The sequence below is a fragment of the Astatotilapia calliptera genome, chromosome 4, assembly GCF_964374335.1.
Source record: "Astatotilapia calliptera chromosome 4, fAstCal68.1, whole genome shotgun sequence".
NCBI lineage: Eukaryota > Metazoa > Chordata > Actinopteri > Cichliformes > Cichlidae > Astatotilapia > Astatotilapia calliptera.
Window position 1 is genome coordinate 926,503 of NC_137425.1, and position 14,376 is coordinate 940,878.

At 45.3% G+C, this 14,376-nt stretch overlaps 1 pseudogene across 1 annotated transcript; it reads left to right on the plus strand.

Annotated features, from left to right (window-relative positions):
* The first annotated feature begins 6,439 nt into the window (after positions 1-6,439).
* On the plus strand, positions 6,440-9,886 carry LOC113020132 (keratin, type I cytoskeletal 50 kDa-like; annotated as a pseudogene). Its single transcript, XR_013908430.1, has 7 exons — positions 6,440-6,975; positions 7,516-7,598; positions 7,906-8,062; positions 8,277-8,438; positions 9,057-9,182; positions 9,265-9,485; positions 9,714-9,886. The product of XR_013908430.1 is annotated as a keratin, type I cytoskeletal 50 kDa-like (transcript).
* The last annotated feature ends 4,490 nt before the right edge of the window (positions 9,887-14,376 follow it).

A 14,376-nucleotide genomic window follows, 5' to 3' on the forward strand; every position in this document is an offset into this window, starting at 1 on the left:
ATGGAGAGTCCTCTTCACACACTGAGGTTAATTATGGAGTTCCACAGGGTTCAGTGCTAGGACCAATTCTGTTTACATTATACATGCTTCCCTTAGGCAGCATCATTAGAAGACATAGCATACATTTTCACTGCTATGCAGATGACACCCAGCTCTATCTGTCCATGAAGCCAGATAACACACACCAATGAGTTAAACTGCAGGAATGTCTTAAAGACATAAAGACCTGGATGGCCGCTAACTTTCTGCTTCTTAATTCAGATCAAACTGAGGTTATTGTACTCGGCCCTGAAAAGCTTAGAAATATGGTATCTAAGCAGATTCTTACTCTGGATGGCATTACCTTGGCCTCCAGTAACGCTGTGAGGAACCTTGGAGTCATTTTTGACCAGGACATGTCCTTCAATGCACATATTAAACAAATATGTAAGACTGCGTTCTTCCATTTGTGCAACATCTCTAAAATTAGAAATATCCTGTCTCAGAGTGACGCTGAAAAACTAGTTCATGCATTTATTACTTCCAGGCTGGACGACGGTAATTCATTATTATCAGGAAGTCCAAAAAACTCCCTGAAAAGCCTTCAGCTGATCCAAAATGCTGCAGCAAGAGTCCTGACAGGGACTAGAAAGAGAGAGCAGATTTCTCCTGTTTTGGCTTCCTGTTAAATCCAGAATTCAAAATCCTGCTCCTCACATACAAGGTCTTAAATAATCAGGCCCCATCTTATCTTAATGACCTTGTAGTACCATATCACCCTATTAGAGCACTTCGCTCTCGCTCTGCAGGCCTACTTGTTGTTCCTAGAGTATTTAAAAGTAGAATGGGAGGCAGAGCCTTCAGTTTTCAGGCCCCTCTTCTGTGGAACCAGCTTCCAGTTTGGATTCAGGAGACAGACACTATCTCTACTTTCAAGATTAGGCTTCAAACTTTCCTTTTTGCTAAAGCATATAGTTAGACAGTGGCGCGGCTGCCCCTCTGTTGGTCTTCCTTGGTCTCTTGTGTTCTGGGGGCCTCTGGATGTCTGGAGTTTTGATCTCCTCCACACCTGCTTCATGCCCTGGAGGACGGGGCTGTGGCCCCCCCACACCCTCTAGCAGATCATTACATGAAGGAACCTTTTAAAAAAACAAGCGCGTCCATGCTCACAGGTGTACACACGGGTGATCACACCCAAAAACTACACCCTTTTTGGCTCCTACCTCAAAGCACACTGTGTTCTGTTGATCTTATGTGCTGCACAATAATGTTTAATATTTAGTATTTACTGTCATATTCCCATATATCATTGTGATGTTGTTTATTCTATTACTCTTGTTCTCTGCTGCTTGTTTTCTTTTTTCTTTCTCAGCAGGTGATCCAGGTGATTGATAGATGCATTTTTTTTTCTGCTCAAACTGTTGGTTTTTGTTTTTTTGCCCTTCTCCCCCATCCCTCTTCTCAGCTGTTTCTCTTTCCCCCCAGTCAAGTCTGTCCCGTATTCAGTAAGTGAAAATAAAATAAACAATAAAAGGTGAATCAAATGGACCATTACGGCAAGGCTGGGATGGTCCATTTGGTAAAGTAAATCCGTTGGGCATCTTTCTTTGCCTTTAGACAACAATTCTGATGCAAAAGAGACAAACGGGACAGGCAAAATAAATAAATAAATAAATAAATAAAGCATATAGTTAGGGCTGGACCAGGTGACCCTGAATCCTCCCTTAGTTATGCTGCAATAGACGTAGGCTGCTGGGGGATTCCCATGATGCACTGGGTGTTTCCTTTCCAGTCACCTTTCTCACTCACTATGTGTTAACAGACCTCTCTGCACTGAATCATATCTGTTATTAACCTCTGTCTCTCTTCCACAGCATGTCTTTATCCTGTCTTCCTTCTCTCACCCCAACCAATCACAGCAGATGGCCCCGCCCCTCCCTGAGTCTGGTTCTGATGGAGGTTTCTTCCTGTTAAAAGGGAGTTTTTCCTTCCCACTGTTGCCAAAGTGCTGCTCATAGGGGGTCATATGATTGTTGGGTTTTTCTCTGTATCTGCTGTACAATATAAAGCACCTCGAGGCGACTTTTGTTGTGATTTGTTGTGATTTGGTGCTATATAAATAAAATTGAATTGAATGACTTGATAGCGACTCCAACATCTAACTGGACTGAAATTTGACAGTTATTCGTACGTTCTGATTGGCTGCCGTCGTTTAAGTCAAATAAAAGAACTTAGTTGTCCAGGGGCAACGCTGTGCTGTAGGGGTTGTCTTTAAAATACAACATCACCATCACTTACTCCAACTTACATTAATATAATATTAATATAAATTTTGAAAATCTGATTTCATGTAGACCCCGAGATACTTATCCTCTTCCACTTGGGGCAGGAACTCGTCCCTGACCTGGAGTGGGCACTGCACCCTTCACCGGCTGAGGACCATGGCCTCAGATTTAGAGGTGCTGAGTTTCAGTATCTCAGGATCTTGTTCACAAGTGACGGGAGAAAGGAGATCGACAGCTACGGTGATGCGGATGCTGTACCGGTCTGTCGTGACGACAGAGCTGAATGTAAAGTCAAGTCAAAGTCAAAAAAACTTTATTTATCCCGAAGGGGTAATTAAGATAGATGATACCGTGCCGACCGCACATACAATACACAAACATCACGTTGGGGAGACAGGTCAGGCTACACTGGCCGGTCGACCACACGAGCAGTGACCGGTAAAGTGAAGCTCTCAATTTACTGGTCGATCTACGTCCCTATATGCTCGGTGATATGTTGGGACTAAAGGCATCTAGTGTGCTGACGCCCAGGAAACATTTTCCTCCAGACGGGTTTTACTGCAAGATGATGAGCAGCTGAGATATGACAGCGTGTTACACAACGACTTATTTATAACTGAGATCTTATCCAACAGCCAGAAACAACAGATTATAGGTGTGTACAGAGTATAGTGTGTGTGCGTGTGTGTGTGTGCGTGCACAACAACAACAAAAACGTATATCTGATTTCGTTCATGCACAAAGAAATGCTCGCCGTTCTCTGTAGCGCTCCATTAAGTGTCTGGATGCTCCGTCCTTCATGTGTGGATGTGCTGCTGTTCTTCAAGACTGGCAACCAAAGGTCCCGTCAGGTGAACCTCACGGATGTTCAAACTTAATTAAAGTTAAAACATTTTTAATGTTAATTTTAGAATAACTGAATCTACTTGTGATGGCTGCAGTTACAGTCACACAGGGTAATAGCGAGCATCAGTGTTACGACAGAGGTTTTACCAACACGCACATTTTTCTGTCTTTCTCCAGAGACCCGAGCTCTTCCACGGCAGCATTTTTAATGTATCTTTGATATTTGGGCTGACTGGGACCCGATGAATGTAAAAACAAAGAATCACCAGATTTTTTTTACCAGATTTTTGTTTTTACGAAAAATGAGAGCCACACATTCATTCAACATTTCAGTATGTCATGATGGTCATTTTGACCCAGCGTTTTGTGTTTCCTTTTGGCATCACCTCGTGCTTTGTGTTAATCCTGATGTTGCTATTAGTTCTTAGGGTTTGGTTCTTGTGTTTAGTGCTTGAGTGTTGTATCAGCCCTACCTGTGTGTGTCCTCTGAGCTCCGTTTGTGTCCCCAAGTTTGTGTTGTAAAACAGTCTGTGAGCTTCCTGTTTTACTTTGTAGGTTTGTGTCTCGACGTGTCCGTTAGTTCCAGCTGTGTCGCCTCCTGTGTGCCATTTCCTGATTACCTGGTGTGTGTATTTATATTGTGTGTCTTCCTGTGCTCCTCGTCACGTTGTCTGTGTTTCTCTGCATTAGCTGGTATTTCTCCGTGTCTCGTGCTCCTCTCCCTGTTGTGTGTTCAGGTTTATTAGTTTCCCCAGTTTAGGTTTGTGTCTTCGTGCAGTCCTCGCCACCCTCGTTTCTGTGTATTTCAGCCTTTGTGAATAAACGCTCACCTGCATCTCGCCGTTTCTTGCATCTCGGGTCCTCATTTAACTCCACCACATGACTGCTGCCGTGACACAATAGAACAGCTGCAGTATAATTTCCTCGCAAGTGGACGTCAGGCCCTTGTAGAGCAAAATTTAGTATTTTGGTCTAAATAACCACATATGTGGACATGACAGGTCCTAGGAGGTTAAATATAGGATTTAATTTACAGGGTAATAAAGAATTGGTTTTGGTTTAGAATGAATGGACTTATCCAATCACATAACACTGTACTCTAAAATGAGTGCACATTTTAGTTTACACTGTTATGTATGATTTAATCTTTCTTTGTTTCCTGAGTTCAGTGGCAGCTGCTCCCAGTCCATTGGTTGATGAGCGAAAAGGTGGAAAAGGGGCGGAGCAAGCCTATGTGGAGGTCTGCAAATTGGGTCATACCACTACTCTGGATAATGGGGGGAAATGGAATTTTTTCTACGCCTTTCTGTGTTTGCCCTTCGTCTCGTTCAGGTAGGTTAGTCAGTTTGAGTGAGTAGTGTTGTTTGTTGCCAGAGTTCTGTTACTTTGACTTTTATTAGCCCGAGATTTTAAATTCTCTGTTTGATTTAACCAAGTGTGATTTAGGGTCAAATAAAAAAAACTCTAACCTGTGCCTGACGTTCCTTCACTGCTCGGTCCATCACAATACTCAAATGTTATCAAGAATAACGTTTCTTATTTTCATTCAAGGGAATGTACATAGATATAAGTTTAAAAAATATAAGCAAGTGTGATCACACAGCTTGTGTACTCGGGACCGATCGTTCGGACAACTAAGTCGGCGACTTTCGTCTGTGAAGTAATGACAGGCTGCTTTCACCCAGTGTCACCGAGTAGCAAGAGCAGATCAGCTGAGCAGGGTCTGAGTGCAGCCGACACTCTCAGCCCAGACAGGTTAACCCAGGGGTGGGCAATCTCAGTCCACGAGGGCCGGTGTCCTGCAGGTTTTAGATGTGTCCTCGATCCAACACAGCTGATTTAAATGGCTAAACTATCTCCTCAACATGTCCTGAAGTTCTCCAGAGGCCTGGTAACGAACTAATCCTGTGATTCAGGTGTGTTGACCCAGGGTGAGATCTAAATCTGCAGGACACCGGCACTCGAGGCCTGAGACTGCCCACCCCTGGGTTAACCCTTTAACAACAGCCTGTGTGTTGACAACCAGAAGGCTGACTACAAATGTCTGTGAAGGTCATCAGTCATCCAGGTCATCGTAGGCTTTTTCTGTTTTTTACCTTTTCCCCACAAATGCACCCAATCTCAAACTGCCTTCGTTCTGTGATCTGACAACCTCAGCCTCATGTCAAAGAACAACTTTAAAGTAGAAACTTTTTAAGTAGAATAACTTTCTTCATCACAGCCGGTGTTATCTGTTAAAAGACGTTTAATGAGTTGGTGAAGTTCTAGATTAAACCAATAAATTATCAACCCTGTAATTTTCAAACTGCTAGATTTCACTTTTTCTTACCATGTTTTATTTCATAGTAGAGGAGAAGTCCAGTGACATCTGATCAGGTCACAGTTTGGTTGAAAAAGGCAGTTTGTGAAGAAAGATGTGGCTTCTTCTCAGGCTTATCTTCAACCCAACACTTGGGTGGAATTTTGACCCAATATTTGATCAAAGCTACCCGACCGATGACCCAACAGAAGTAGTCAAGTTCTTGAAGAACCCGGCACATCACCGACTCCTGAGTCATGATTTCTGAACCAGTATTTGGTGACAATAACCCGACGCACGAACCTGCGGCTTTTACCCAGCAGCTGAAAATAACGCAGCATTTCTTGGAGTGTGGTTTGTCACCTTATTTTTTGTTTTTTGTTTTTTATTTAATGACACAAGAAGGTCACTGTCGAGTAAAATGAAGAGTACAGGAAGGTTTGACCTTTGACCTTGAGGTGAATCAAACCCTTCAGGGACCATATTTGCACTACAGGCTAATATAAACCTCATTAAACATTTGAACTGAAACACTACATTAAGAAGTGTGAGCATGTACAGACGTATGCTTCACTGTCTGAAGATTTTGATTTCATTTATTTACTCAAACAGCAGTTCCTGATTCGTAGCGTGACAAACACACCAATCACAGCCTCGTCACACGAATATCTTAGATAATCGTGTTTCCGTGTTTTTCCGTGTTGTTCTTGTCCTGATGTTGGTGTGGAGCGCTGTCCCTCCGTGTTTGCTGACAGCAGGTGGAGGCAGAATGCAGGCCGGGAACAAAGTGTTTCATTGTTTGGTTGCACAATAAGCAGGAGGAGGAGCAGCTGCAGGCCTGCAGGGCACAAAAACAACACACAGAAACAACAGACAGGCTGCGACACGATGGCAGGAATCCGTTGGACGTGGGAGAGAGGACACTTCGGTTTGAAACGATGAATCAGATCTGAGGAGGGGGGGACACCCACTCACCTCAGAGACTCAGGTATGGACGTAGATTTCGAAAGGCACATACAAAATTCCTTTCAGCCTGCCCCGAGGCATGGTGGGGGTGGGGGTATGGGTGGAGTGCTGCGCTGGGGCGGGGGCCGTATCTGAATCCCTCCCTCACCTGCATAAAAGCAGCTTGAGCTGGTCTCCGGTTCATTCTCTCCTCGTCTCTGTCCAGAGCAGAAAAAAGTCTCCAGCATGTCCAACCTGTCCTACCGTCTCTCAGGATCTCGCCCCGGCTCCATGAGGGCCGACAGCATGTACGGCGGCGCCGGGGGACACAACGTCCGCATCTCCAGCACAAGCGCTCCCAGGAACTTCTCCTCTGCTGCCGCAGGTCTCGGGTCTGGTGGCTTCGAGCTGGCCGACGCCGTTGATATCTCAGACAACAAGAAGATGGCCATGCAGAACCTGAACGACCGCCTGGCCTCCTACCTGGAGAAGGTGCGCAACCTGGAGACGGCCAATGCCAACCTGGAGCTGAAGATCAAGGAGTTCCTTGAGAAGAAGACCAAAGTAGAGGGGAACGACTACTCTGCCTACTACGCCACCATAAAGGACCTGCAGGACAAGGTGAGAGCAGCTTCTTTCTCATCTGTAAACATGGCGAAAATACCAAAGTGTATCATGAGGAGGATCTGGGGAGGGCGTGCGGCGGCTCGTCCTGCCGGAGCTCGGCTGCTGCTTGATGGTTTTCCATGTCAGACATGTTGCACTTTTATATGTGGTGACGTTTTTGGCTCGAGTTCGTTCTCAGTGAAACGTCTTGGTGAGATGCCACTAAGACGAGACACAAAAGAGAGAATAGAGCTGTGAGGTCATGTGAAACACGGGAGGTGCGTGAAACCGACCCCCGTCTCCGACGCGCCCTGCAGCAGGATCTGTGACTTCCTGCAGGTGCGGCCACACCCGAGGTCACCTCTCTGGTTGTACATGAAACCACGAGGGGGAATTTGTTTGCACTTTGCATATTCTTATTGTTTGTTAATCATTTCTGCAGCAGGTGGTGAACTGGCGGTGAGGCCGGGGCAGGGAGCCACGCCTGTCACATGATATCCTCATCCCAACAACACTCCACAGTTAAGGCCTGAATATTTCCTCCTTCTGTTTTAGATCCTGGACGCCACCAACACAAATGGATCCCTTTACCTGACGATTGATAACGCCAAGCTGGCTGCTGACGACTTCAAAATGAAGTGAGTCACTTTCAATCTTCTGGGGTTAGTGCACGTCGAATGCACTGCTTCAGTATTTAAGCTGCATCCACCACTAAGCAAAGAAACTCTAAAGGATGGATTCTGAATTCCAAGATCAGAGTTCTGATGTTTGGGACTGAGCATCTCCAGAAATATTTGCAAGTAACCCTAAAACTCTCTCATGTGACCACATGCAAAAAAACACCCACCATCCACACCAGGCTTCCCACTGAGATGTAAAGTAGGTCCAGCTCCCACAGCTCCCACGGTTTGGATGACTCATTCGATGCTGCTCGTTGCTGTACAGGTACGAGAACGAGCTGAGCATGCGTCAGAGTGTGGAGGCTGACATCGCTGGGCTGAGGAAGGTCCTCGACGAGCTGACGATGACGAGATCCGACCTGGAGATGCAGATCGAGTCTCTGAAGGAGGAACTCATCCACCTGAAGAAGAACCACGAGGAGGTGGGAGTAAAACCAGAGACCAACTATGAAGAAAATAATAATTAAATGGATGAAATAACTATGATTGCACATTTATAAACTATTAGACTTAGAACAGGCTGATGTGTTTAGAGAGAAGACTGAAATTCAAGACCCAAAGTAAAACTTATTGCATGAATTATTAGTTATTAAAGCTCCATCTCTGCATTACGGGCGATGCTTTCTTCTTCCGCAGGACTTGCTCGCGCTGCGCTCCCAGATGAGCGGTCAGGTGAACGTGGAGGTGGATGCTGCTCCTCAGGAGGATCTGAATGCAGTTATGGCCCAAATCAGAGATCACTACGAGAACGTTGCTACCAAGAACCGCAGAGACCTGGAGGCCTGGTTCCAGACCAAGGTGAGACTTAACCGCAAAACAGCCATGAATTCGTCTGAGATACGATCTGTTTAGACAAACACAGCTGAAACAGAAGCTCTTTGTGACAGCAAAGGCTAAAAGATGAGTTTTCCCCAGTAAAACTTAGAGTTTATTAACGCAGTCTAGTGGCAACAGGAGGAACTGCACTCAATCTCTGATTTAGTAAAAAACTGTAAAGATCTATTAGTAAAACTTTTACTCTTAAACATTGATTTTGCTCCTACGTGCTCATAGAGTTAAAGTGTCCTGGCATAAGGCAACATCATATTAAATCAAGCCAGCAAAGTGTCGCCTGCATAGGTGCTGATGTTGGTCCTGCAACCATTTCAGATGTGTTTCTGACTTTTGTGTGTGTGCGTCTGTGTGTGTGTCTGTGTGTGTGTGTGTGTCTGTGTGTGCGTGTCTGTGTGTGTGTCTGTGTGCGTCTGTGTGTGTGTCTGTGTGTCTGTGTGTGCGTGTCTGTGTGTGTGTCTGTGTCTGTGTGTGTGTGTGTCTGTGTGTGCGTCTGTGTGCGTCTGTGTGTGTGTCTGTGTGTCTGTGTGTGCGTGTCTATGTGTGTGTCTGTGTCTGTGTGTGTGTGTGTCTGTGTGTTTCCAGTCTGATGAGCTGAATAAGACGGTCACTGAGAGCACAGAGGTTCTTCAGTCTTCTCGCTCTGAGATCACAGAGCTCAAACGAAGCCTGCAAAGTGTGGAGATCGAGCTCCAAGCGCAGCTCAGTATGGTGAGTTTTAACCTTTGACTGCTGACTTTTCCTCAGTGTTCGATTCTGCAAATCTTCTGAGACTCTTTCTTCTCATCCCCAGAAAAAGTCTCTGGAGCACACTCTAGCCGAAACCCAGAGCAGGTACGCCAGCATGCTGGCAGGTTACCAGCGGCAGGTGACGTCTCTTGAAGAACAGTTGATGCAGCTGAGGGCCGACCTGGAGCGTCAGCGACAAGATTACCAGATGCTGCTTGACATCAAAACCAGGCTGGAGATGGAGATTGCAGAGTACAGAAGGCTGCTGGATGGAGAACTGGACAGGTGAGCAGGCACACGTCCATCATCAGGAACCAGCTACTGCTACACGTTTCCCACTGATTTGGTTTCAAACACTTTGCTACTGATCTCTGATTAAACGTCCTAATATGAAAGTTAGCAGATGCACCTCTGCACTGATCTCAATCAACTGCTATGTTGAATAACAGCACAGGTAGCTTTTGCTGAAAGGATGATACATTAACTGGATTTGTGTCTCTGTGTTTCCCACAGCTCGTCTTCCTCCAAAACCACCACTCGCAAAGTGTTGATTGTCACCAAAGAGATCACTGAGGACGGAGAGGTGACCACTGAAACTCAGGAGACCGAATGAGACGACAAACATCCGTCAACACGTTCCTAAACGTTCTCAGAAGTGCACAAATAAAACTCTCCTGATGAACTGATCAATGTGTGTGTTTCAGTTCTCTCTCCCTCTGAGCAGCGACATTACACTTTTTAAATGTCTAAATACAGTTAAATGAATGAACATCAACATTCAGAGCTGCAGTTCCTCTAACGTCCAGCAGAGGCTCCAGCATTGAATCCGTCCCCATAAATGCAGCAAAAATTACAGATTACACACATTTGCAGACAAATTATAGACACTTACCCTTCATCACAACTGCTGTACAAAGTGAGGAGGTTTTAAAATTCTCTTAGTGCTTGCCTGTCTGCTGGAGCAAAGCAGGCGACTCCATGTCTAAAAGCAGCACAAATTTTATTTGTCACGTATGCAATCATAGTACAACACGCAGTGAAATGTTGCTGTGCAATGCCGACCATAAAAAACTAAACATAAAAGTAAACATAAAACTAAATTACCAAGAAATGTACATAATATTCAAATTAAAATGTAAAACTTTACAGTAAAATTTAAGGTAAAAAAAACATAAATTCAAAGTGCAGATGAACAAATTTAGGAAATTATAAAGTGCAAATAAACAGTTGCTGATGTATAAGAGAGAGTCCAGCCTGTTCTGGTCTTAAGGAAAGCGCTTCCCAGACCTCAACAGTGAGAAGAGTCCATTGTTGGGATGGGAGGGGTCGATCATGAGCTTCCTGGCTTTGGTCTTGCACCACGTAGTGTAGACAGACAGCAGGTCAGGAGGCTCAGAGCTCACAGCTGAGAAACAAAGTCACTGAGGTCCGTCAGTCTGGCTTACAGAGACATTTCTAAGGCTTTCCATCGGAGAGCTGCAAGGGATGATCCCCGAAACGTCTGGGGAAATGTTCAGTGGACTGATGAGACAGAAGCTCAATTATGTGGAAGGTTCGAGTCCCGCTACATCAGCGTCAGACTAACGGCGTTTCATAACGGGACCATCAGAGCAGCAGGCGGACGCGGTGCTGCGATGGTCTGCTTCAGGATGACTCGCTGCAACTGGTGGAACGTGAATTCTACTTTGAGTTTCCGTGTTTCACTCCAGCTGTGAACTGAATTGTGGGATGCAGATCCTGACACGGAGCGGCTCTCGTGTGATCTGATTGGTTGATTTGCAGCATCAGTATTTGCAGACAGTCTGAGTGTGTGTGCTGGTTAGCAGCAGTCGTCCTCAGCTTTATGACAGTCGTGCATGCAGGACTGCCATAAAGTTTGCTCAGGTGTGTTTTCTTACCTGCATGAGTGTAAAGGTCTTTGTTCAGCAGCTCAGTGAGTCACTGACGTGTGACAGCAGGGAGTCGCCGCTCTGCGATGCACTTCAACAGAACTGATCAGACTTCTTTCAGTGTGACTAACAGACCAGCACAGGACCGATAACACCGATAAGATCCACCAAACACATCCAGACATGTTTGTTCAGAGCTGCAGCTCTTTGTGTACTCATTACACATGAAGGGAAATATCTGAAACCTTTAGAAACAATCGTTATTGATTATGGCTTCTAGGTCGTGAAAAACTATTACAAGATTTTCCTCATTTGGATCAAAAATGTTTCTGGAAAGCACATTAATGCTCTCGTGTTCGGTTGGGGCTCCTTTAATACGAAGCATAGCATGGAGGCGATCAGCTCACCTGGATGTTACCTGAGTGTCTCAGACTCTGTGGGGTTCAGGAGAGTTGCTGGAAAATCAAACACAGTAAGAACATCTGACCTCAGGTCTGACGCTGTGAGCAGCTCATAGGTGCTGCTGCACGAGGAAATCAGCAACTCCAGAAAGCTCGTCAGTGGATGAGCGCACGAAGCCCTCCGAGATCTCCTGACAGATGTTTCACTGACACCACGAACCAACCACCAGCACACGACCCCAAATCCATCTGTGCCTCTCTCGACTTCCTCTGGTGTCTCAAGTCATTTTGTCCTCGCCCAGGTAAGCTTCTCCTGCCGCTGTCTCTGGTTCAGGTGTGGCTTGATGTCATCAGTATGACAGTCAGAGCTCCTTTCCTTAAGATGTGTGTGAACTGTGACGCTCTGACCCCAGCACTCAGCGTTTGGTGATCTTATATGTGCAGCACTAAACTTGCTTTAATTTATGGACCACACAGCTCAGATTCCCACAGAGCATCAGATACAGAGAGTTCTGTCATTTATACTGATGATCAACAAAGTGCCAAGAGAAGTACGCCACGAGGAGTCAGGAAAGCGTAAATAACATGATTTAGTCCGGAAACGGCACAACGGGTGTGACTGAAGAGAGGTCGCTGAAGGAGAACGACGGTGTTTATATAACAGAAACAGTTTTCATTCATAAATAAACAGTGACTGTGTGGTTGAGCTAATAGTTTCTGGATAAATCTGGCCCTCGGGCAGCGCTGGGCTGCTTAAATTTAATTCTTCTGCTCTGTGACGATGAAGATATTTAATAAAGTCAAAGGAAAGCAGCTCACTCGTCTGTCGGCAACAAGCAAAGTCTTCGGTCACGATGCTTCGTCAACATCTCTGACAACACGAGGCTCACCAATGATGGCCTGAACAACCACCTGGACTCTTACCTGGAGAAGATCCTTGAGCTCCAGGAGGCCCTCGCTGAGCAGGAGCAGAAGATCAGGAAGCTTTTGCATAGCCTTCACCAGAGAGCTGCAGAGCCAGGCGAGGCCACATCAGCCTCCCTGGCAGCCCTGAACGTGCCCAGCTCAGTTTGGGTCGGGTTCACGGTTAGCTGAAGAGCCTACAATATTCGCTCTGGTGTTGGTTCCACCAATCACACATCAGCCATTTCAACAAAAGTCATTTTAAGCCCAAACAGCATGTTCAGAAAAAAGGAATCGATTCTGCGGGAAAAACAGAAATCGTTAATGTGACTCAGTCCAAATGAATCCCAGACCCATGGTATGAATGGGTATCAATTTTAAAATGATAGTTGTTGTATTAGAAAGCTCAGGTGCCAACGCCACCCACCCAGCAGGGTGACCCCCCCCCCCCACCATCTGTTTGTGGGTTAACTCCTGTGAAAACTAGCTGCTGATGTGACGATCGCTTTGACTCCACGATGTGCTCCGAACCTGTTTGCAGGAAATGTTTGAGATGCAAACAGGATGATGAGTGTTTGCAAAGCAAACAGCAAACTGGTCTGCTGAGGCGTGCGTGCTGGGAAAGGTGTCAGGTGTTCCTGATGATGTAAACAAACACCCGGGCCCTATTTCAGGAAGCCGGTTTAGAAAACTCAGAGTTAAAAACGATACTCAGGGTTGAGTAACCCCGAACTGTCCAACTCGGAATATTCGGTTTCAGAAAGGCTGATAACAATTAGTTCAGTCAACGCGGAGTTGCTTTAACCCCAAATTAAGCGCGCGCACGAGGATACATAAAGCCCTGATTAGTGGAGCACAGATTAAGCGAGTCACCATGGAGACGGAGGGAAAGAAGGCGCGGTCAATGTATTTTACAGCGCTTGAGGCCGAAATTCTGATGGCAGCATATGCCGATAACATGCAAATTCCACGGAAAAAAGTAACACAGCCTCAGCTGCAAAAGAAAGAGAGCATGCATGGCAAAACATAGCCGACAGAGTCAATGCGTGAGTGTTACTTTAAACATTGATCGAGGGATTTCCACCCATTTAACACGTTATTTATTATATTTTATTTTATTTTTTATTTCATACATTTTATTTTGTGCTGTGATGTGAGCGCAGGTGCAACCCAACAGGCCCCAAACGTTCCTGGCAGCAAGTAAAAATGAAATATAAAAATATAGTCCAAACAGGTAAGGTGTAATTGTATTATGAGCCATAGTGCTTGGTCTGTTTGTCCGATGTAAATCAATTGCAGTTAGAGGCTACATTAATTTCCCCTCTGTAAGCACTTATTGAAATTATCTGAGCACATTACAAGTACATATTTGCTTACTCTGTATGCTCAAATGTGGCCCGTTATAGCCAACAGAAAAAAAGCGGAGGCCCGAAAAACAGGTGGGGGTCCTCCACCACCACCACTCACAGAGGCTGAGCAGTTGGCTTCCACATTTGTGATAATGTTGGCAGCATCACATATGATCTTCACAGTGCAGAGAACACAAATTAGCATCCATTACTATAATGAAATAATTTGTTAGTTTGAAATGCTACAGGGAACTATGTACCTGTACATTAATGCTGTGGAAAGACTTCCTGTTCACATAGTCTCCTTCATTTACTGAAGGAGCAATGATTGGAATGTGAGTGCCATCTATACAGCCAATCACGCCTGGGAACCGTGAGAATAAATGTAAAATTTAAGTAGTAGTTCAAGTATCACCACATCATGAATTAAGTTTTGGTCATCCTGATACCTGCAATTTTGTGGCATCCCTCTTTGATAAATCTTGTGGGTCTATGACCGGGGAACACCACAAACGAGTACACGAGACGTTTCAGTGCAACTGTAACATTCCTGACTGCCCGACAGACGGTAGCCTTGGAAACGTGCTCAGCATCACCAATATTATACAGAAAGCTCCCGTTTGCAAGAAACCGA